General features: G+C 39.5%; 1 long non-coding RNA gene across 1 annotated transcript; it reads right to left on the bottom strand.

Moving 5' to 3' along the window:
- Positions 1-4,097: 4,097 nt before the first annotated feature.
- On the bottom strand, positions 4,098-18,112 carry LOC118899919. The gene is made up of 5 exons (XR_005021009.1): positions 17,940-18,112; positions 17,582-17,676; positions 14,930-15,107; positions 13,179-13,279; positions 4,098-4,367 (listed from the first exon to the last, which is right to left on the bottom strand). It is a non-coding gene; the product is annotated as an uncharacterized LOC118899919 (long non-coding RNA).
- Between the last annotated feature and the right edge of the window lie 3,135 nt (positions 18,113-21,247).

Below are 21,247 nucleotides of genomic sequence, written 5' to 3' on the forward strand. Positions count from 1 at the left end.
TTGGAATATTTCTATGCATGAGAGTACACAAAGTACAGGGGGAGTTCATGCAGCAATAATTTCAGTGCATTTAATTTCCAGAGTCTCAACTGCCATGTATACTCTTTCCAAACACTGATCTTCCAGAGAATAAACATGAGATCTCAGTGTCCTTTTATTTTACAAATATAGGCATATCTCTTGCCCAACCCAAGTGATATTCTTTGATGGCATGGGTAATAAAAACTGGAGTGCCAAACAAAATAAAACATTGAAACACTGGCTTAGTAGCACTTCCTTCATCAAGACAAGGGGTCAGCAAACTTTTTCTGGAAAGGGCCAAGTAATAAGAATTTTAGGCTTTGTGGTTTCTTTCACAGCAACTCAACTCTGATGTTATAGTGAAAAGCAGTTTAAGTAAATGAATGAACGTGGCTGTGTTTCAGGAAAATTTTACTCGTGGGCTGTAGTTTGCCAACCCCCAGTTTCTGTCTTTCCTTATCTTATGCATATTTATATTAAGGGTGAAGCTTGGCGTCACGAATGGAGAAATTTGACCAGGATAGAGTACTCTGAATTCAAACGGTCAAAAAACTATTGGTTTCTGATGCTGATTATTTTTATTTAATGTTTTAATTGAAAAATATTTTAAAAATTTAAGACACATTATATCAAACCCATGGATAAAATTGGATGTGATTTTTTTTTTTTAATGAAGTATAGCTGACTTATGCTGTGTTAGTTTTAGGTGTACAGCAGAGTGATTCAGATATATATATATATGTATATGTACATGTGTATATATATATATATTCTTTTTCAGATTCTTTTCCCTTATAGGTTATTACAAAATATTGAGTATAGTTCCCTGTGCTATACAGTAGGTCCTTGTTGGTTATCTGTTTTATATATAGTGGTGTATATATGTTAATCCCAAACTCCTAATTTATCCCTCCTCCCTCCTTTTCCTCTTTGGTAACCATAAGTTTGTTTTCCATATCTATGGGTCTATTCTGTTTGTAAATAAGTTCATGTTATCTTTTTAAAAAAATTCCACATATAAGTGATATCAGATGATATTTGTCCTTCTCTGTCTGGCTTATTTATTATGATAATCTCTAGGTCCATCCATGTTGCTGCAAATAGCACTATTTCATTCTTTTTTATGGCTGAGTAATATTCCATTGTGTGTGTGTGTGTGTGTGTGTGTGTGTATACCCATGTGATTATCTTTTCAAATTGGTGTGCTAATAGATAGTTAAAACCTACTTTGTCGAATCATATTATGGATAATTCAAAAGATGATAGTCAATGCTTATCTTGTTTTGTCTTATAAAATATTTAACATTTTATCTCTCCTACTTTGATAGAGACTAGTCATATACTTATTAATCTCATTTGTTCTCGTTGGGCATACAGGAAAGCTGCATTTCCTAGTCTTTCCTGCAGTTGTCTTGGAGTTATGTGACAAACCTAAGTATGTGTTATGGGCTGAATTCTGCCATCCCCCAAATTCATGTATTGAAGTCCTAACCCCTAGTATCTCAAAGTGTGATTTTATGGAGATAGGGTCTTTAAAGAGATAATTAATATAAAATGAGGTCATGTGAATTGGCCTTAATCCAGTATGACTGGCATCTGTAAAGAAAAGGAGATTAGGGTGTAGACATGCACAGAGAGAAGACCACGTATGGAGACACAGAGAAGATGATCATCTACAAGCCAAGGGAAGAGGCTTCCAGGAGAAAAACAATCTTTCTGACACTTTGATGTCAGAATTCTGGGATTCTACAGGATAGGGCAATAGAGCTATAAGCTCTGAACATGCATTTTCCTTCAAGGAAAGGGAAAGAATAACTCTGAAGGTGGTTTGGAGTTTGGCAGGGCTGACACTGCCACCACAGGCCCACAGGGCTCAGGGCCAATGGGCTGGGGCTGCTGCCCCTGTGGGCCTGGAGTGCAGAGCATGAAGCCAAAGAGGATTATTCTCGAGCCTTAAAATCTAATGGAGGGCTTCCCTGGTGGCGCAGTGGTTGAGAATCTGCCTGCCAATGCAGGGGACACGGGTTCGAGCCCTGGTCTGGGAAGATCCCACATGCCACGGAGCAACTGGGCCCGTGAGCCACAATTACTGAGCCTGCGCGTCTGGAGCCTGTGCTCCGCAACAAGAGAGGCCGCGATGGTGAGAGGCCCGCGCACCGCGATGAAGAGTGGTCCTCACTTGCTGCAACTGGAGAAAGCCCTGGCACAGAAACGAAGACTCAACACAGTCATAAATAAATAAATAAATAAATAAATAAATAAATAAATAAATAAAAGAACGTGAATTTCTTTAAAAAAAAAAAAAAAAAATCTAATGGAATTTGCCCTGCTGGGTTTTGGCCTTGCTTTCCAGTTTCTCTTTTCCAATTTCTCCCTTTTGGAATGGGAATGTCTATCCTATGCTTGCTCTACCTTGTATTTTGGAAGCAGATAACCTGTCTGGTTTCACAGGATCACAGCTGGAGAGGAATTTTGCCCCAGGATGAATCATACCTCAAGTCTCACCTATACTTGATTTAGATGATGTTTAGTTAATATTTTGGTCTTAAGAGTTGATGTTGGAATGGGTTAAGATTTGGGGGGATGTTGGGATAGGGTGACTGTATTTTACATGTGAGAAGGACATGGTTTTGGGGGGCCAGAGGGTGAACTGTTATGGCCTGAATGGTGTCCCTCCAAAATTGCATATTGAAGTCCTAACCCACAGTAGATCAGAATGTGACTGTATTTGGAAATAGAGTCTTCAAAGAGCTGATTAAGGTTATCTGAGGTTGTTAGGATGGGCCCTAATCCTTTATGTCTGGTGTCCTTATAAGAAGAGATTAGGACAGGGACACATACACACAGAGGTCCACGTGTGAAGACACAGAGAGAAGATGGCCATCTACAAGCCAAGGAGAGAGGCCTCAGGAGAAACCAACCCTGCCCACACCTTGATCTCAGGCTTCTAGCTTCTTAGAATTGTGAGAAAATAAATTTCTGTTTTTAAGCCACCCAGTCTATGGTGCTTTGTCATGAAAGCCCTAGCTAACCAATGTAGTATGAGACTAATATTTGCTCTGCTCTGGGATATTTGACTCTGTTATTATGTTCACTGCCTAAAAAATCTTTTTTTTCTTCTATGCTGGTCTATAGTATTTAGATATGTTGACCCAAAACAAATAGACTGCCAGCTATTCCTCCAGCAAAGATGGGTTTATTTGGGACTAGCAGAGAGTTGTAATCTGGGGTCTGGAACCATGGCGAGCCACGTGCAAGTCCTGGCACAGCAAGGGCAGGAGAACACTTTAATAGGGAGGAAAATGGCTCCATGGCTTTTCACTGGCTGAGTCCCTGCCAGGAAAGAAGAGGATTGTTTCTTCTTCCTGTTGTGCTTTTATCATCCCAGGGCGTGAGAGCTCCCCCTTCCGGGTCTCCCAACTCTATTTAATTGAGGTTTCTGTTTAATACATTTTTACAGATCATAGGTAGTGAAAATATTTGGTGGCACCTGGAGACTGGGTGTGATGAAATGTATATGTTATCATTAACAGGTCACTTCTAGAAATAGTTACAAATATTACCTAAGAAGAGGCATACCCCTGATTCAGGACAAGTTCTGTTCAGAGGACACTGAAAAGATTTTAATTTAATTTTGGACTTGGTGGTGGTGTTGGACTAGTAATCAAAGCACTCTCATTTTTGACCTAACAATTACCACCTGCTTTGTTAATCTAGGACTAAGCCCTTCTCCATATTGCCTATCAGAAGCCCTGTCAGTAAAATGAGAATATTTCTAGGTGTCTTCCATTTCCTTTATCATTTTGGAAATAAATAGTGTGGGCTGAAAGAGGACATTTTTACCCATAGCACTAACTTCATTTATTTCCAGCAGTTCTTTAATTTATTCTAACCAGTCCTAAATAAATTAGCTGGATTTCTAGGCTATGTTATTCAGCATAACTAGGATTAACCTTTAACTACAAGTACTAAACAACCAGTGAAAACATAAGCCTGCATATAACAAGTTTTACAGATGATGAGGCACCCTAGCACAGTTCGTTAAGAAATAATAGATGACCTATTAGGAGAAAATGCATTTTATTATAAGTCCTTATGAGGTTAAAGAGAGAGGCAGACCCTACTTAATAAGGGATCATAAAACAACAAAGGGGCATTCCATTTAAAATCAAATCATCTAAAACATTTAAAAATGTAAGATAACAAACGGGATCCTTAGACAGAAATTCAGCTTCTAATGTGCAGTGGTGCTACAGAGGGTTGAGTCAGCTTCAAAATTCTCAGGTGGAGAAAGATGAGCTGTGTGATTTTTTCAAGGGGTGAAACTGCACATTAAGGTAGTTGTTCTGCAAACAGAAGAAAGGAATCAGCATCTGCTAGTGTAGTTCTCCACCTTCTGTCTCAGAGGACCTAGTGTCCCTCCCTAAGTCACAGGGAGGGATGGAGAGGGCAGGTAAGAAAGAGGTAGTGTTTGGGATCATGTCCTAAGAAAATTAATATAGGAGTTATTTATATCTAGGGATACAAATATTTTTGCTTCTCTTAACTATGAAATATATCAGAGATATGTAACATGTTTAATATAGCATCTATAACACATCTCCAATTTTTAAAAGTGCTTACCATCTCTCTAGTATATAAACATCCAAAGTTTATAATAAATATATCTGTATGTATTCAGAATTTTCCTTCTCAGCTGTGTAGGAAGGAAAATCCATACAATTTAGGAAATATACTCCTTGGCAGATGATAGGCGTTTAATCCTTTCAGGACAGAGTCTGAGTTTATGATATTTCTGAGTGCACATTCTCATGGATTATCTACCTTACCCAAGTCCATGTTCTATGGTTTTGGTATTTTAAAATGTTTCTCTTTAATATTCTATTGATACTGATTTTGGTAAAAATGTTTCACTCATTGCCTCACCCTCCATGGTGCCTGAGGGATAATCTGAGTCATGTGGTTAATACCAGTTAATATGCCAATTAATGCCAGACAGACAAGGGGTTGCCCATAAGATCTACACCTCTAGTAATCTAGGGGTGCCCTAACCAGCCTTTCCCAAACTGGAAGCACAGGTGTTTACACAGTTTCCTTGTAAAAAGCTTGTTTTCTGTTATAAAATATCCTTGAACAGCATTAATCTATGTACTTTAACTAACCTTACCTTAACTTGGCAGTTGATTGTATTTCCAAAGTATAAATTTGCTATTCCTGATCTTTTTGAGGGGCCACCTTGTTTATTTGCATCATTTCCTATAATTATTCTTATAGGAGCTGGATGGCTACAGAAAGAGAAAAGAAGACAAAGAAAGAGGAATGGGATTAAGATCTTGGCAAGTCCTGGTGACTGAGGTTCAGAACCTGAAGCCAAGCCCTTACTTCTCATTTTTCCTGCTTTCGCACCATTACGATATGTTGTCATCCTGTCTTTATTCTAGAAACTGAGTTATTGGTTTAACAACTGAACCTAGTAAGCTTTATATAAAAGAATTCCTTCCCAAATATACCACCAGATTTACAATTAGCTGATCGAAGTCATTAGCTTAAAATTCGATGATCTTAGACCATCTGTAAAAGGTAATGTCTAAATGAGCCAATAAGAGCCCCATTCCATGGATAATGAAGTTAAAATATTTCACATTTAACTAGTTAAATCTAGTATTCTAGTAAACTCTACTTTGCCTATAAATTCATAGTAATCAGTCTACCCTCAGCCCCTTGTTGATTTAATCAGAACATCTAATATGGCTAAGAGATAAGAAGTATAATTTGTAATATGGACACTGCATATAATTGGAACAAAGTGATTTCTTAGTCTAAGAGCTACTAGATATATGGTGAAGTTAGACCTGCTAGTATTACACACAGCTTTCTACCACATTGAAGAGAATTAACTGATGGAATGATACACCAGCTACTATGTCCTTCACATGTTTTATGAGCCAAGCACTGTTCTAATCTCTTTATGTGCATTCTCTCATTTAATCCTCACGACAACTCTGTGAAATAGATAGTATTATTTCCACTTTAAAGATGGGGAGACTGAGGGCTAGAGTTATTAAGTAACTTCCTCAAAGTCACGCTGGTCATAAGTAGCAGACTGGGAGATGAAGAACACAGAAGAATTTGGCATCAAGAGAGAAAGGGTCGACTCACCTAGGGGGGATTAACCAAGATGGTGGAGTAGAAGGACGTGCTCTCACTCCCTCTTGTGAGAGCACCAGAATCACAACTGTCTGCTGGACAATCATTGACAGGAAGACCCTGGACTTCACCAAGGAGGATACCCCACGTCCAAGGACAGAGGAGAAGCCACAGTAAGACGGTAGGAGGGGTACAATCAGAGTAAAATCTAATCCCATAACTGCTGGGTGGGTGACTCACAGACTGGCGAACACTTATACCACAGAAGTCCACCCACTGGAGTGAAGGTTCTGAGCCCCACGTCAGGCTTCCCAACCTGGGGGTCCGGCAATGGGAGGAGGAATTCCTAGAGAATCAGACTTTGAAGCCTAGTGGGAATTGATTGCAGGACTTTGGCAGGACTGGGGGAAACAGAGACCCCACTCTTGGAGGGCACACACAAAGTAGTGTGCACATCGGGACCCAGGGGAAGGAGCAGTGACCCTGGGGGAGACTGAACCAGACCTACCTGCTGGTGTTGGGGGGTCTCCTGCAGAGGTGGGGGGTGGCTCTGTTTCACTGTGGGGACAAGGACTCTGGCAGCAGAGGTTCTGGGAAGTGCTCCTTGGCATGAGCCCTCCCAGAGTCTGCCATTAACCCCACCAAAGAGCCCAGGTAGGCTCCAGTGTTGGGTTGCCTCAGGCCAAACAACCAACAGGGAGGGAACCCAGCCCCACCCATCAACAGTCAAGTGGATTAAAGTTTTACTGAGCTCTGACCGCCACAGCAACAGTCAGCTCTACCCACCACCAGAGCATCCCATCAAGCCTCTTAGATAGCCTCAACCACCAGAGGGCAGAGAGCAGAAGCAAGAAAAACTACAATCCTGCAGCCTGTGGACCAAAAACCACAGTTACAGAAAGATAGAGAAGATGAAAAGGCAGAGGGCTATGTACCAGATGAAGGAACAAGAAAAAAACCCAGAAAAACAATTAAATGAAGTGGAGATAGGCAACCTTCCAGAAAAAGAATTCAGAATAATGATAGTGAAGATGATCCAGGACCTCGGAATAAGAATGGAGGCAAAGATTGAGAAGATGCAAGAAATGATTAACAAAGACCTAGAAGAATTAAAGAACAAACAAACAGAGATGACCAATACAATAACTGAAATGAAAACTACACTAGAAGGAATCAATAGCAGAATAACTGAGGCAGAAGAACGGATAAGTGACCTGGAAGACAGAATGGTGGAATTCACTGCTGCGGAACAGACTAAAGAAAAAAGAATGAAAAGAAATGAAGACAGCCTAAGAGACCTCTGGGACAACATTAAACGCAACAACATTCGCATTATAGGGGTCCCAGAAGGAGAAGAGAGAGAGAAAGGACCAGAGAAAATACTTGAAGAGATTATAGTCGAAAACTTCCCTAACATGGGAAAGGAAATAGCCACCGAAGTCCAGGAAGCGCAGAGTCCCATACAGAATAAACCCAAGGAGAACCACGCCGAGACACATAGTAATCAAACTGGCAAATATTAAAGACAAAGAAAAATTATTGAAAGCAGCAAGGGAAAAATGACAAATAACATACAAGGGAACTCCCATAAGGTTAACAGCTGATTTCTCAGCAGAAAGTCTGCAAGCCAGAAGGGAGTGGCATGATATACTTAAAGTGATGAAAGGGAAGAACCTACAACCAAGATTACTCTACCCGGCAAGGATCTCATTTAGATTTGATGGAGAAATCAAAAGATTTACAGACAAGCAAAAGCTAAGAGAATTCAGCACCACCAAACCAGCTCTACAACAAATGCTAAAGGAACTTCTCTAAGTGGGAAACACAAGAGAAGAAAAGGACCTACAAAAACAAACCCAAAACAATTAAGAAAATGGTCATAGGAACATACATATCGATAATTACCTTAAACGTGAATGGATTAAATGCCCCAACCAAAAGACATAGACTGGCTGAATGGATACAAAAACAAGACCCATATATATGCTGTCTACAAGAGACCCACTTTAGACCTAGGGACACATACAGACTGAAAGTGAGGGGATGGAAAAAGATATTCCATGCGAATGGAAATCAAAAGAAAGCTGGAGTAGCTATACTCATATCAGATAAAATAGACTTTAAAATAAAGAATGTTACAAGAGACAAGGAAGGACACTGCATAATGATCCAGGGATCAATCCAAGAAGAAGATATAACAATTATAAATATATATGCACCCAACATAGGAGCACCTCAATACATAAGGCAACTGCTAACAGCTATAAAAGGGGAAATCGACAGTAACACAATAATAGTGGGGGACTTTAACACCTCACTTACACCAATGGACAGATCATCCAAAATGAAAATAAATAAGGAAACAGAAGCTTTAAATGACACAATAGACCAGATAGATTTAATTGATATATATAGGACATTCCATCCAAAAACAGCAGATTACACGTTCTTCTCAAGTGCACATGGAACATTCTCCAGGATAGATCACATCTTGGGTCACAAATCAAGCCTCAGTAAATTTAAGAAAATTGAAATCATATCAAGCATCTTTTCTGACCACAACGCTATGAGATTAGAAATGAATTACAGGGAAAAAAACGTAAAAAAGACAAACACATGGAGGCTAAACAATACGTTACTAAATAACCAAAAGATCACTGAAGAAATCAAAGAGGATATCAAAAAATACCTAGAGACAAACGACAATGAAAACACGACGACCCAAAACCTATGGGATGCAGCAAAAGCGGTTCTAAGAGGGAAGTTTATAGCTATACAAGCCTACCTAAAGAAACAAGAAAAATCTCAAGTAAACAATCTAACCTTACACCTAAAGAAACTAGAGAAAGAAGAACAAACAAAACCCAAAGTTAGCAGAAGGAAAGAAATCATAAAGATCAGAGCAGAAATAAATGAAATAGAAACAAAGAAAACAGTAGCAAAGATCAATAAAACTAAAAGTTGGTTCTTTGAGAAGATAAACAAAATTGATAAGCCATTAGCCAGACTCATCAAGAAAAAGAGGGAGAGGACTCAAATCAATAAAATCAGAAATGAAAAAGGAGAAGTTACAACAGACACTGCAGAAATACAAAGCATCCTAAGAGACTACTACAAGCAACTTTATGCCAATAAAATGGACAACCTGGAAGAAATGGACAAATTCTTAGAAAGGTATAACCTTCTAAGACTGAACCAGGAAGAAACAGAAAATATGAACAGACCAATCACAAGTAATGAAATTGAAACTGTGATTAAAAATCTTCCAACAAACAAAAGTCCAGGACCAGATGGCTTCACAGGTGAATTCTATCAAACATTTAGAGAAGAGCTAACACCCATCCTTCTCAAACTCTTCCAAAAAATTGCAGAGGAAGGAACACTCCCAAACTCATTCTATGAGGCCACCATCATCCTGATACCAAAACCAAAGACGCTACAAAAAAAGAAAATTACAGACCAATATCACTGATGAATATAGATGCAAAAATCCTCAACAAAATACTAGCAAACAGAATCCAACAACACATTAAAAGGATCATACACCACAATCAAGTGGGATTTATCCCAGGGATGCAAGGATTCTTCAATGTACGCAAATCAATCAATGTGATACACCATATTAACAAATTGAAGAATAAAAACCATATGATCATCTCAATAGATGCAGAAAAAGCTTTTGACAAAATTCAACACCCATTTATGATAAAAACTCTCCAGAATGTGGGCATAGAGGGAACCTACCTCAACATAATAAAGGCCATATATGACAAACCCACAGCAAACATCATTCTCAATGGTGAAAAACTGAAAGCATTTCCTCTAAGATCAGGAACGAGACAAGGATGTCCACTCTCACCACTATTATTCAACATAGTTCTGGAAGTCCTAGCCACGGCAATCAGAGAAGAAAAAGAAATAAAAGGAATACAAATTGGAAAAAAAGAAGTAAAACTGTCACTGTTTGCAGATGACATGATACTATACATAGAGAATCCTAAAACTGCCACCAGAAAACTGCTAGAGCTAATTAATGAATATGGTAAAGTTGCAGGATACAAAATTAATGCACAGAAATCTCTTGCATTCCTATACACTAATGATGAAAAATCTGAAAGAGAAATTATGGAAACACTCCCATTTACCATTGCAACAAAAAGAATAAAATACCTAGGAATAAACCTACCTAGGGAGACAAAAGACCTGTATGCAGAAAACTATAAGACACTGATGAAAGAAATTAAAGATGATACCAACAGATGGAGAGATATACCATGTTCTTGGATTGGAAGAATCAACATTGTGAAAATGAGTATACTACCCAAAGCAATCTACAGATTCAATGCAATCCCTATCAAATTACCAATGGCATTTTTTACGGAGCTAGAACAAATCATCTTAAAATCTGTATGGAGACACAAAAGACCCCGAATAGCCAAAGCAGTCTTGAGGCAGAAAAATGGAGCTGGAGGAATCAGACTCTCTGACTTCAGACTATACTACAAAGCTACAGTAATCAAGACAATATGGTACTGGCACAGAAACAGAAACATAGATCAATGGAACAAGATAGAAAGCCCAGAGATTAACCCACGCACCTATGGTCAACTAATCTATGACAAAGGAGGCAAAGATATACAATGGAGAAAAGACAGTCTCTTCAATAAGTGGTGCTGGGAAAACTGGACAGCTACATGTAAAAGAATGAAATTAGAATACTCCCTAACACCATACACAAAAATAAACTCAAAATGCATTAGAGACCTAAATATAAGTCTGGACACTATAAAACACTTAGAGGAAAACATAGGAAGAACACTCTTTGACATAAATCACAGCAAGATCTTTTTTGATCCACCTCCTAGAGTAATGGAAATAAAAACAAAAATAAACAAGTGGGACCTAATGAAACTTCAAAGCTTTTGCACAGCAAAGGAAACCATAAACAAGACGAAAAGACAACCCTCAGAATGGGAGAAAATATTTGCAAATGAATCAACGGACAAAGGATTAATCTCCAAAATATATAAACAGCTCATTCAGCTCAATATTAAAGAAACAAACACCCCAATCCAAAAATGGGCAGAAGACCTAAATAGACATTTCTCCAAAGAAGACATACAGACGGCCACGAAGCACATGAAAAGCTGCTCAACATCACTAATTATTAGAGAAATGCAAATCAAAACTACAATGAGGTATCACCTCACACCAGTTAGAATGGGCATCATCAGAAAATCTACAAACAACAAATGCTGGAGAGGGTGTGGAGAAAAGGGAAACCTCTTGCACTGTTGGTGGGAATGTAAATTGATACAGCCACTATGGAGAACAATATGGAGGTTCCTTAAAAAACTAAAAATAGAATTACCATATGACCCAGCCATCACACTACTGGGCATATACCCAGAGAAAACCGTAATTCAAAAAGACACATGCACCCGAATGTTCATTGCAGCACTATTTACAATAGCCAGGTCATGGAAGCAACCTAAATGCCCATCAACAGACGAATGGATAAAGAAGAAGTGGTACATATATACAATGGAATATTACTCAGCCATAAAAAGGAACGAAATTGAGTCATTTGTTGAGACGTGGATGGATCTAGAGACTGTCATACAGAGTGAAGTAAGTCAGAAAGAGAAAAACAAATATCGTATATTAATGCATGTGTGTGGAACCTAGAAAAATGGTACAGATGAGCCAGTTTGCAGGGCAGAAGTTGAGACACAGATGTAGAGAATGGACATATGGACACCAAGGGGGGAAAACTGCGGTGAGGTGGGGATGGTGGTGTGCTGAATTGGGCGATTGGGATTGACATGTATACACTGATGTGTATAAAATTGATGCCTAATAAGAACCTGCAGTATAAAAAAACAAACAAAACAACTAATACTAAACTTTCATTGGGTTATTTGTATGGAAATATGTTAATATAAATGTTTCAGACATTACATGAAATTTCTAAAAATCCTATATTTGTATTTGTATGGAAATATGTATGGAAATATGTTAATATAAATGTTTCAGACATTACATGAAATTTCTAAAAATCTTATATTTGTATTTGTATGGAAATATGTATGGAAATATGTTAATATAAATGTTTCAGACATTACATGAAATTTCTAAAAATCTTATATGTTCTGGTATAATGTTATAAGTAATAATCCTAGTTATTACTTTAAAATGTATATCTCAGAAATAACTAATTTTCTTGTCAACTGCATTATTATGAACTTTCATCAAATCTTTAACAGTGGTCATTTTTAAGTCTTTTGTCATCTACAGACAGTTCTGGGTGTACTCTGATGCTTTTGCAAATATGTTCCTATAAAAGGCTTTCATCTTCAAGAAATTCATGGAAAAGACTCTGACAAGTACAGGTTTCTGGTAACTGACTGTACTGCTGAACTGAATGAATAAGCATTTTCAGAACTCTAATGAAAAACTGATGAACTCATAAAAGTGCTAACAAAAGATCAAGATGCAAAAAAAAAAATTAATTACATGGGACTGAGTGAACTGATGAGGATGAGTATTTTTGTGACTTTCTGTCTGAATTAAAAAAAAAAAAATCCCACAAGGACTCAGAGGCAAAGAATATACAAACCAATTTTCACTGCAAAGTAAAGGAGCTGTTACAGTGGAGGATTACTGGACTGAATGTCAATAGTATGACATAGTATGAGTGTGTTTCATGTTTGGTAATTGCAATCATTGTTGCTTTTGTTGTGGTCATCCATGTACAATGCTTGGTGTCAGTCTACTTATCTCTTGTAAAAATAAAATACAGTGTGTGTGTGTGAAAAAAAAACAAAAAAACAAAAAAAAAATAAAACACTCACCTACAAAAAAAAAAAAAAAAAAAAAAAAGAGAGAGAAAGGGTCTCAGGAAGCTTTGGTTAACCCTGTCATAGTAACTTAATCTCTCAGCTCTCCTCTCCTCCAAGAGCCTAAGGCAATTGAGAGGATATGGCATCAGTTTGGCATCCCAGACTCACCGAGGGACAGCACAGGCCACAGGGATTGAAGCTTCAAGATCCGAGAACTTGGACTTAAAGATGATTTTAGATACAAAAAGGAGATGATCTTCTGGGAGGACCTGATGAGACAAAGGGAATGTGTAAGTTGACTTCAAGAATCTGTTAGGAATTAGTGGTTCAGTCAACATCTCTTAAAAGTGGGCACACCCACACTGAAAGTTATCTTCCCAGTGGGACAGAGGACCGTTGTCTAAGTGGTCAGAAGAATTAACATCTGGTTTGGGTATGGTTCATACGAGGCGAGAGTACCTGCTGGTTGAGTTTGAATAATATTGCTTCAAAAGTCGTTATTTATTATTATCAGGAAAAAGTTTATAACTTCTCTTGACAAACTTTTTAGATTCTAGGAGTCCTCAAAATACTGAACATAACATTTGAATATTAGATGAGTGAGAGATATGTCTAATTATAAAGAATACTTTAAATAGGTTTATATGGTCTTCCGAAATAATGTGTTTTAAGGAAATGTGAAAAATATAGTACACACCATATGAAGATTTCATCTCATCACCCGGAGACTGCCACAGTGAATATTTGGGCATCTTTTCTTTGTTTATTCTCAATATTATCTAACATAATTGAAACTCTCTTATTAGCTTATCTGGCCCTGCCATTCATTCTCATCAACATCCTAATATATATATTTTTTACAGGAACTTGAAGATAATATTAAAATTTGTTTTAAAAAGACACTAAATCTTTGTTTCTTAGTTTTTGAGGGGAGAAAAGTGAAAGGAAATGACTCTTTCCTTGGGGTTTCTCACGGGAGGTTGGGTGGTATAAGATTGATGACATGTGAACACAAGGCATCAGAGTTACCTATGAGGCTTTCAAACTATCCATATCCCTCCTCAGACTGATGTCCTTGATCTACCCATCCTGCCTCCCAAACCAGGGAGGGGCACCAGAAGCGCTGGTGGGAGCCAAGGTGTCAGGAAGTGGTCAGGCAGTCATTTGAGGCATTGGATGTGTCAACCACTCCCACTCTTCCTCCATTTGCCTACAGCCAGGAGGGACTGGCTTCTTCTTAAGACTATAAAAATTTAGAGGGATGTGAAGCTACTTGGTTAGCTTTTACACTACAGAGCAGGGATGGGCAACGTTTTGGAAAGGGCTAGATAGTACACCCTTTTGGCTTGTGGGCCGTGAGTCCTCTGTTCCAGCTACTCAGCTCTGCCCTTATAATGTCAAAGTAGCCACAGACAATTAGTAAATGCATGAATGAATGAACATGGCTGTGTTCCAATACAACAAAATTTAGGCACCCTGAAATTTGAATTTTAAATACTTTTTACCTATCACAAAACATTATTCTTCTTTTGTTATTTTTTAATCATTTAAACATTAAAAAATCTTTTCTTAGCTCATGGACCACATAAACGTAGATGGTGGGCCAGATCAGGCCTGCAGCCTGTAATTTGCTGACCCCTGGTATAGAGAAGAAAAAAATAAGCCTGTTCTTTTCTAAAATTAGGACAAGTTCCATGTCTTATTTAGGTTTGCATTCTCTAGAGGGAGGTACAACTGATTGACAAGTGGATACTGTTCATTCCTATCTTCCTTCACTGCCCATGGCCTTGATATGACATTTGGCAAAATCAGTTTAGCTTGTTATTAGGGAAAAAAACTAATAAAACCCCCATGGCATGCAATTGGTGAGCCTGAACGTCTCTGAGATTTTTTAGTTAATTAGGAGGATACCTAATTACCTCAATCCTGATGTTGCAATCAGTGGGATGGTATTGAAACTCATAAAATCTTTGCTACACTGAGGTTACAGGGCATCAATCTCCCAGAAACACTTCATCAGGAGCCATAGGTAGACCATTATCAAATGCAGTTGACTTAACCCTGGCCAAGAACAAGAGGGGCTGCATCGTACATATACTATTGGGAGGAAGAAAAGAGAAAGTGTCAGGTAATACAGTGGTCCCACTTCGGGGAAGCTCAGGGCCAGTTAACAATAAAAGACACCCCCATTGGTAGAGAAAAACAAATTTCGAGGTGATATTCCTAGTCCTACCTTTAGAATACTCACATGCCCTCCCATCTCCAAGAAGAATCCGAGTGATCCTGTGTGTGGATGAGAATTAACCCAAACAAGATCTTAGATGCCTTATTTTTCAGTTCTAAGTGGAAGACCATCTCCCTTAGGACATTTATATTAGTAATTATGGACAATTACTAATATAATTACTACCTTTATTCCTGATTTAAATTCCTGGAAAGCAAAACCTTTGCTCTAATCTTGGTATCCCTGTTTAGTCTTGGTATCTTCTCAAGCAATACAGTCATTTGACCAAAATTAACAAAGCTAGGATAGAAATCTAGTGATCATAGCTTAACCCAGTGCAATTTTTCAATACTTCATTTTCTCTTACTACTAATTGTGACCTAGTAATTATTTTCTTTAAAATTTTGTCCTCTTTGCATGAGAATATAAGCTCCATGAGAATGGAGACTTGGTCTGTTTTGTTCATTGTTGTAATGCTTAGAGCCAAGAATAAGCCAATACAATAACTGCTCAATACGCATTTGTTGAATGAATATATGAACGATACTGCCTGCTGCTGAGAAAGTGAGAAGCAGGCACAGAGCCCCCCTGGGCTCTGTGTTTTAGGAGAACTAAACAGAAGTAAAACTTGGACTTGTGATGAAGAGGAGGGCCCAAAGATGAAGTCTTCTAGATGACGCTTCTAAAGGATCAAAGAGAACCAGTGGTTTCAAGATATATTATACCCTGCCAGTCAAAAGACAATCAAAGAGGGCTTCCCTGGTGGCGCAGTGGTTGAGAGTCTGCCTGCCAATGCAGGGGACACGGGTTCAAGCCCCGGTCCGGGAAGATCCCACATGCCGCGGAGCAAATGGGCCCGTGAGCCACAACTACTGAGCCTGCGCGTCTGGAGCTTGTGCTCCGCAACAAGAGAGGCCGCGATAGTGAGAGGCCCGCGCACCACGATGAAGAGTGGCCCCCGCTCACCGCAACTAGAGAAAGCCCTCGCACAGAAACGAAGATCTAACACAGCCATAAATAAACAAATAAATAAATAAATAAAATTAAAAAAAAAAAGACAATCAAAGAGATAATATTTATAATTGAAACATTAAAGTTTGCTAAAGGCCAAGAAACAAGGTGGTGAAATATAGGATCTGGCAGTTAAATCCCAGAGTAATTTGGGACTGCTGGTAAATTAGAGGATAAATTGGAAAATCTGAGAAGGAATTATCTGCTCTTTCAAATAGGCAGTCAGGGACTTCCCTGGCAGTCCAGTGGTTAAGACTCTGAGCTTCCACCACAGGGGGCACGGGTTCCATCCCTGGTGGGGGAACTAAGATCCCTCATGCCACGTAGTGCAGTCAAAATGTAAAAAAATATAAAATTAAAAATTAAAAAAAATAGTCAGTCATAGAACTACTGGAAGGTCACCTATGGTGGGACTGACTAGATTTTGGGGGTAAACTGTTAACAGTCCCAAAGCCATCTTTAGCTGCTAGCAATTTCCAATCACTAGAGACTCTCAGTCCTACAGTTGTGAAAGTGACTCCACATAAAACAACTGGCCTATAAAAAGAAACGAAATTGAGTTATTTGTAGTGAGGTGGATGGACCTAGAGTCTGTCATACAGAGTGAAGTAAGTCACAAAGAGAAAAACAAATACGGTATGCTAACACACACATATGGAATCTTAAAAAAAAAAAAAAGGTTCTGAAGAACCTAGGGGCAGGACAGGAATAAAGACGCTAACGTAGAGAATGGACTTGAGGACACGGGGAGGGGGAAGGGTAAGCTGGGACAAAGTGAGAGAGTGGCATGGACATATATACACTACCAAATGTAAAACAGAAAGCTAGTGGGAAGCAGCTGCAGAGCACAGGGAGATCAGTCGGTGCTTTGTGACCACCTAGAGGGGTGGGATAGGGAGGGTGGGAGGGAGACACAAGAGGGAGGAGACATGGGGATGTATGTATATGTATAGCTGACTCACTTTGTTATAAAGCACACCAACACACCATTGTAAAGCAATTATACTCCAATAAAGATGTTAAAAAAAAAACAAAAAACCACAACTGACCTGTCCATTCTCTCTTTTCGGCTCGTGTATGGTGGGTAGACTAGGTATTCTCCCTTTACACAGAGAGGAAGAGGGTGACTTGAACATTAAGTCCCTTGTTATCCTGGGCAGTGAGATTTAGTGCAAAGGCCCTGATTGGCGACTTGCCGAAACAGAAAGGACAGTGTTGTCAGAACGTAACAAACCGAGAGTGAAATAATGCCATTTTCAGCAACATAGATGGACCCGGAGATTATCATACAAAGTGAAGTCAGTCAGACAGAGAAAGGCAAATATTTGATACATACGCATACACTGTGAACGCGTTTCTCCAAGGTTTATCCCAAGCATCGTTGTCCACAGCTGAAGCCAGGATAACCTGTCCATCTCAGGTATCTGGAAACTTTGAAGAAGTTCAAAGTTAATTGACCAACCCAATTTTCCTAACAGTATGATGAGTATGATGAGCTGTCCTTAAAGGGGAAAGGGATATTATGGGAAAGGGGAAAGGGATATTATGGGAAAGGGGAAAGGGATATTATGGGAAAGGGGAAAGGGATATTATGGGAAAGGGGAAAGGGATATTATGGGAAAGGGGAAAGGGATATTATGGGAAAAAGGAAGGTGCCAGGGGTGAAGGCAGGTGGGGAAAGAGGGCATTCCCACCTCAACCATCCAAAGCAGATCATTTAGTGTAGGCCCTTAGCTATTAGCAATGTGGCGGCTAATTGAAATGTTCAGATCTGGAAAGTCAAAGATGCAGCCTCATTATTGATCATCAATTGCCCACCAAATCTCCTATTACTCTGTAAATACCTGGCTGTTCTCCAGAGCAAGCCCAAATCAGAGAAGAAAGGAGACGCAGTACCAGAAAAACCTTCATCTGGCCAGACCCCAAGGCAACATCCGTTCAGGGAACAGGAAGTTGTGAGAGGTCCAGTTGCCTTGTGTTAATATAACTGAAGCCCGTCAGGTGTCTACAATAATCCATCACTTTGGGCAGCCTGGGGAGAGCCTTTACTCTCTATAAGCAAAACCTCCTAAAATTTAGTATTTTATTATTATAGGTACTAACGATTAATAAGGTGAGTAATTTGTATCATTTGAATATTAGCACTGAGCAAAGTTTATAAAGCTCTGAGTTTCTCCAGAAAAACAGAACCAACAGGATGTATGTATGTATTTTTTGTAAGGAATTGGCTCAAATTCATAACATGTGATTATGGAGGCTGAAAAGCCCCAAGATCTTTAGCTGGCAAGCTGGAGACACAGGAGAACTGATAATGTAGTTCTAGCCCGAAGGCCTGCAGGCTCAAGATCCAGAAAGAACCAATGTTTCAGCCTGAGTCTAAAGGCAGGAAAAACCAATATCCCAGCTCAGAGGCAATCAGGCAGAGGGCACGCCCTCTTATTCAGCCTTTTTGTTCTATTCAGGCCTTCAGCTGACGGGATGAGGTCCACCAACCTTAGGCCGACAATCTCCTTTACTCAGTTTACAGATTCAAATGTTACTCTGGATTTAAAGGAAGGATTGGACTAAGGAGGAGCTAAGAAAACTTACATAGTATTGTTCTAGATGGGAGAAGAGGCAGTTAGATAAGGGAGAGTAGTTGATAACGTGAACTAATGTAATTTCGTGAGAAGTGGTGAATGGATGAACCATGAGCAGGAAGGGAGGACAGACAGGACAAGGATGACTTAATGAGAGCAAATGGGAGGTAAGAGGAGAGACCAGTTAAATGTGAGGAGCCTCAGACTATATTTTTGAGAGAGGAGATAAGTGTGAGCTCATCAGTTATTCAACAATGTTGACTGGAACCAACGAGAAGATAATATCTAGGGCTAATTGGAACCACCCATTTTCAGCTTTTAGGAAAGAACAATCAAACTTAGCCTGGAAGCCCAATGTCTCATGGTCATCAAGACACCACCCTTTCAAACTACTATCAGCCAAAGTCCACTCATTCCTGGCACTTTCCCAGAACATGTCTATGTCAGAGAAACGAGTAGAAGGTAACTCCACAAGGGCCTGCATTATGCTAGGTCACAGGTTAAGAACGCCTTGGGTGATCAGAAGTTGAGAGGAGCTGGGAAGCCTGAAGTGGGTTTATACCTAATAACACACTTAGATGCATATAATGACCCATTACTCTGGAGAACAAAGAGAAAGCCCTTGACACACTTATAACTCCACCCTCCTGAGGTATGAAGTGCAGGATGTTATTGTGTCAAATCAAATAGAAGCATTTTGTGAGTCATCTTGAGGACTTTTGAAGTGCCAGGGAGGGTGCTGTCCACAGGCTAACCTTCAGTACTATTATAGGGTGGTTCCCAAAGTGGGGTCCCCGGGGTAGCAGCATCAGCACCACCTGGGAACTTGTTAGAAATGCAAATTCTTAGTCCCACCCTGGGAGTGGAAGCCCAATAATCCGTGTTTTTAACAGGCTCCCCAGGTGATCCTGATGCATGGTAAAGTTCAAGAGCCACTTTACTTTGTAGGGGGCTACCCATGTGGGATGATTTCAGGAATGCCAAGCCTTCTGGTCGAAATGCTGAGATACTACTTATTCACTGTTAGGGTTAATTTTTCAGGTTTGAAGTCTGCTATCCATCTGGGACAGACGAGAGGAGTAGCTTCATCTACTTCCCATTTTAGACAAAATCAAACTAGGTAGAGTTACACTTCCAAAAGAGATTTCAAGCGTCAAGTTAAGCACACATTGTTATCATTGCCAATGCAAGACCTCTCTTGATTTAACTGATTTAATCCATCAATCCCTCCTCCACCATAGGCGACTCTTCTAATGTATTTAATGACTACCTTTTGAGTCCAATGTGAAATGTGTGCTTTTCTCCCCACCCCATCTAAAATTTCACATACATTAATATTTCAGGGGCTTCCCTGGTGGCGCAGTGGTTGGGGGTCTGCCTGCCGATGCAGGGGACACGGGTTCGAGCCCTGGTTTGGGAGGATCCCACATGCCGCGGAGCAACTGGGCCCGTGAGCCACAATTACTGAGCCTGCGCGTCTGAAGCCTGTGCTCCGAAACAAGAGAGACCGCGATAGTGAGAGGCCCGCGCACCGCGATGAAGAGTGGCCCCCGCTTGCTGCAACTAGAGAAAGCCCTCGCACAGAAACGAAGACCCAACACAGCCATAAATAAATAAAAATTAAAAAAATTTAAAAAAAAGATTTCATATCCCTCTTCCTTTTTTATTTTTCCTTCTTAGCACTAAACACATACGCTGCATTTTACCTCTCTATTTTGTTTGTTTCTTCTTATTAGGGTATAAGGTCAAAAAGGGAAGAGATTTTTGTTTTTAAAATTCCTGTATTCTTTAGGCATGAAACAATATTTTGCTCATAGTAACCTCTCAGTATATACTGGTTAACTGAATGAATGGTATTGTGGCAGTGTAACTAAAGTACCAAATCACTGATGATTCTATTTCAAGTATAATTTTGTATAGAATTGACTTCTAGGCTGAAGTCAATTGACAGTGTGGGATAGTCTTGCAGTGCACCTCTTGCAGTGGGCCTCTTCAAATGTGCATGTTCTAGAAAATATGTATTTTTGTATCTATCTGTCTATTCATTCATCCCTACACATTTTTTGGTGGGAGGAGGTTTATTTTGGAATCTTGGCTTGTATGCATGATTTCTGCAGCTTTCGGGGGGTTTGGATTGCTCCCTGAATGGCTTTGTTTACTAAAACATTGGTAAGAGCAGTAAAAATAAAAGATCATTAGAAGAAAAGGTGGTAAGGTGGTAAGGGGGAGGAGATGGTAGGTTAATTCTATGAGTGGGAAAATTATAATAATGGAAAGGGGAGTTGCACAGTTGGCTGGTCAAGTATCAGGAACTCTGGCACTGGGAACACAGGCAGGGTTAGGTGGGGGTCTCTTTAGGTGTGTTGCCAATGTTACAGAGTTCAGGAAAGCATGTGAGCCTGAGACTGTGGGTCCCATTCCTA

This window comes from Balaenoptera musculus, chromosome 8 (genome assembly GCF_009873245.2).
Source record: "Balaenoptera musculus isolate JJ_BM4_2016_0621 chromosome 8, mBalMus1.pri.v3, whole genome shotgun sequence".
Lineage (NCBI taxonomy): Eukaryota > Metazoa > Chordata > Mammalia > Artiodactyla > Balaenopteridae > Balaenoptera > Balaenoptera musculus.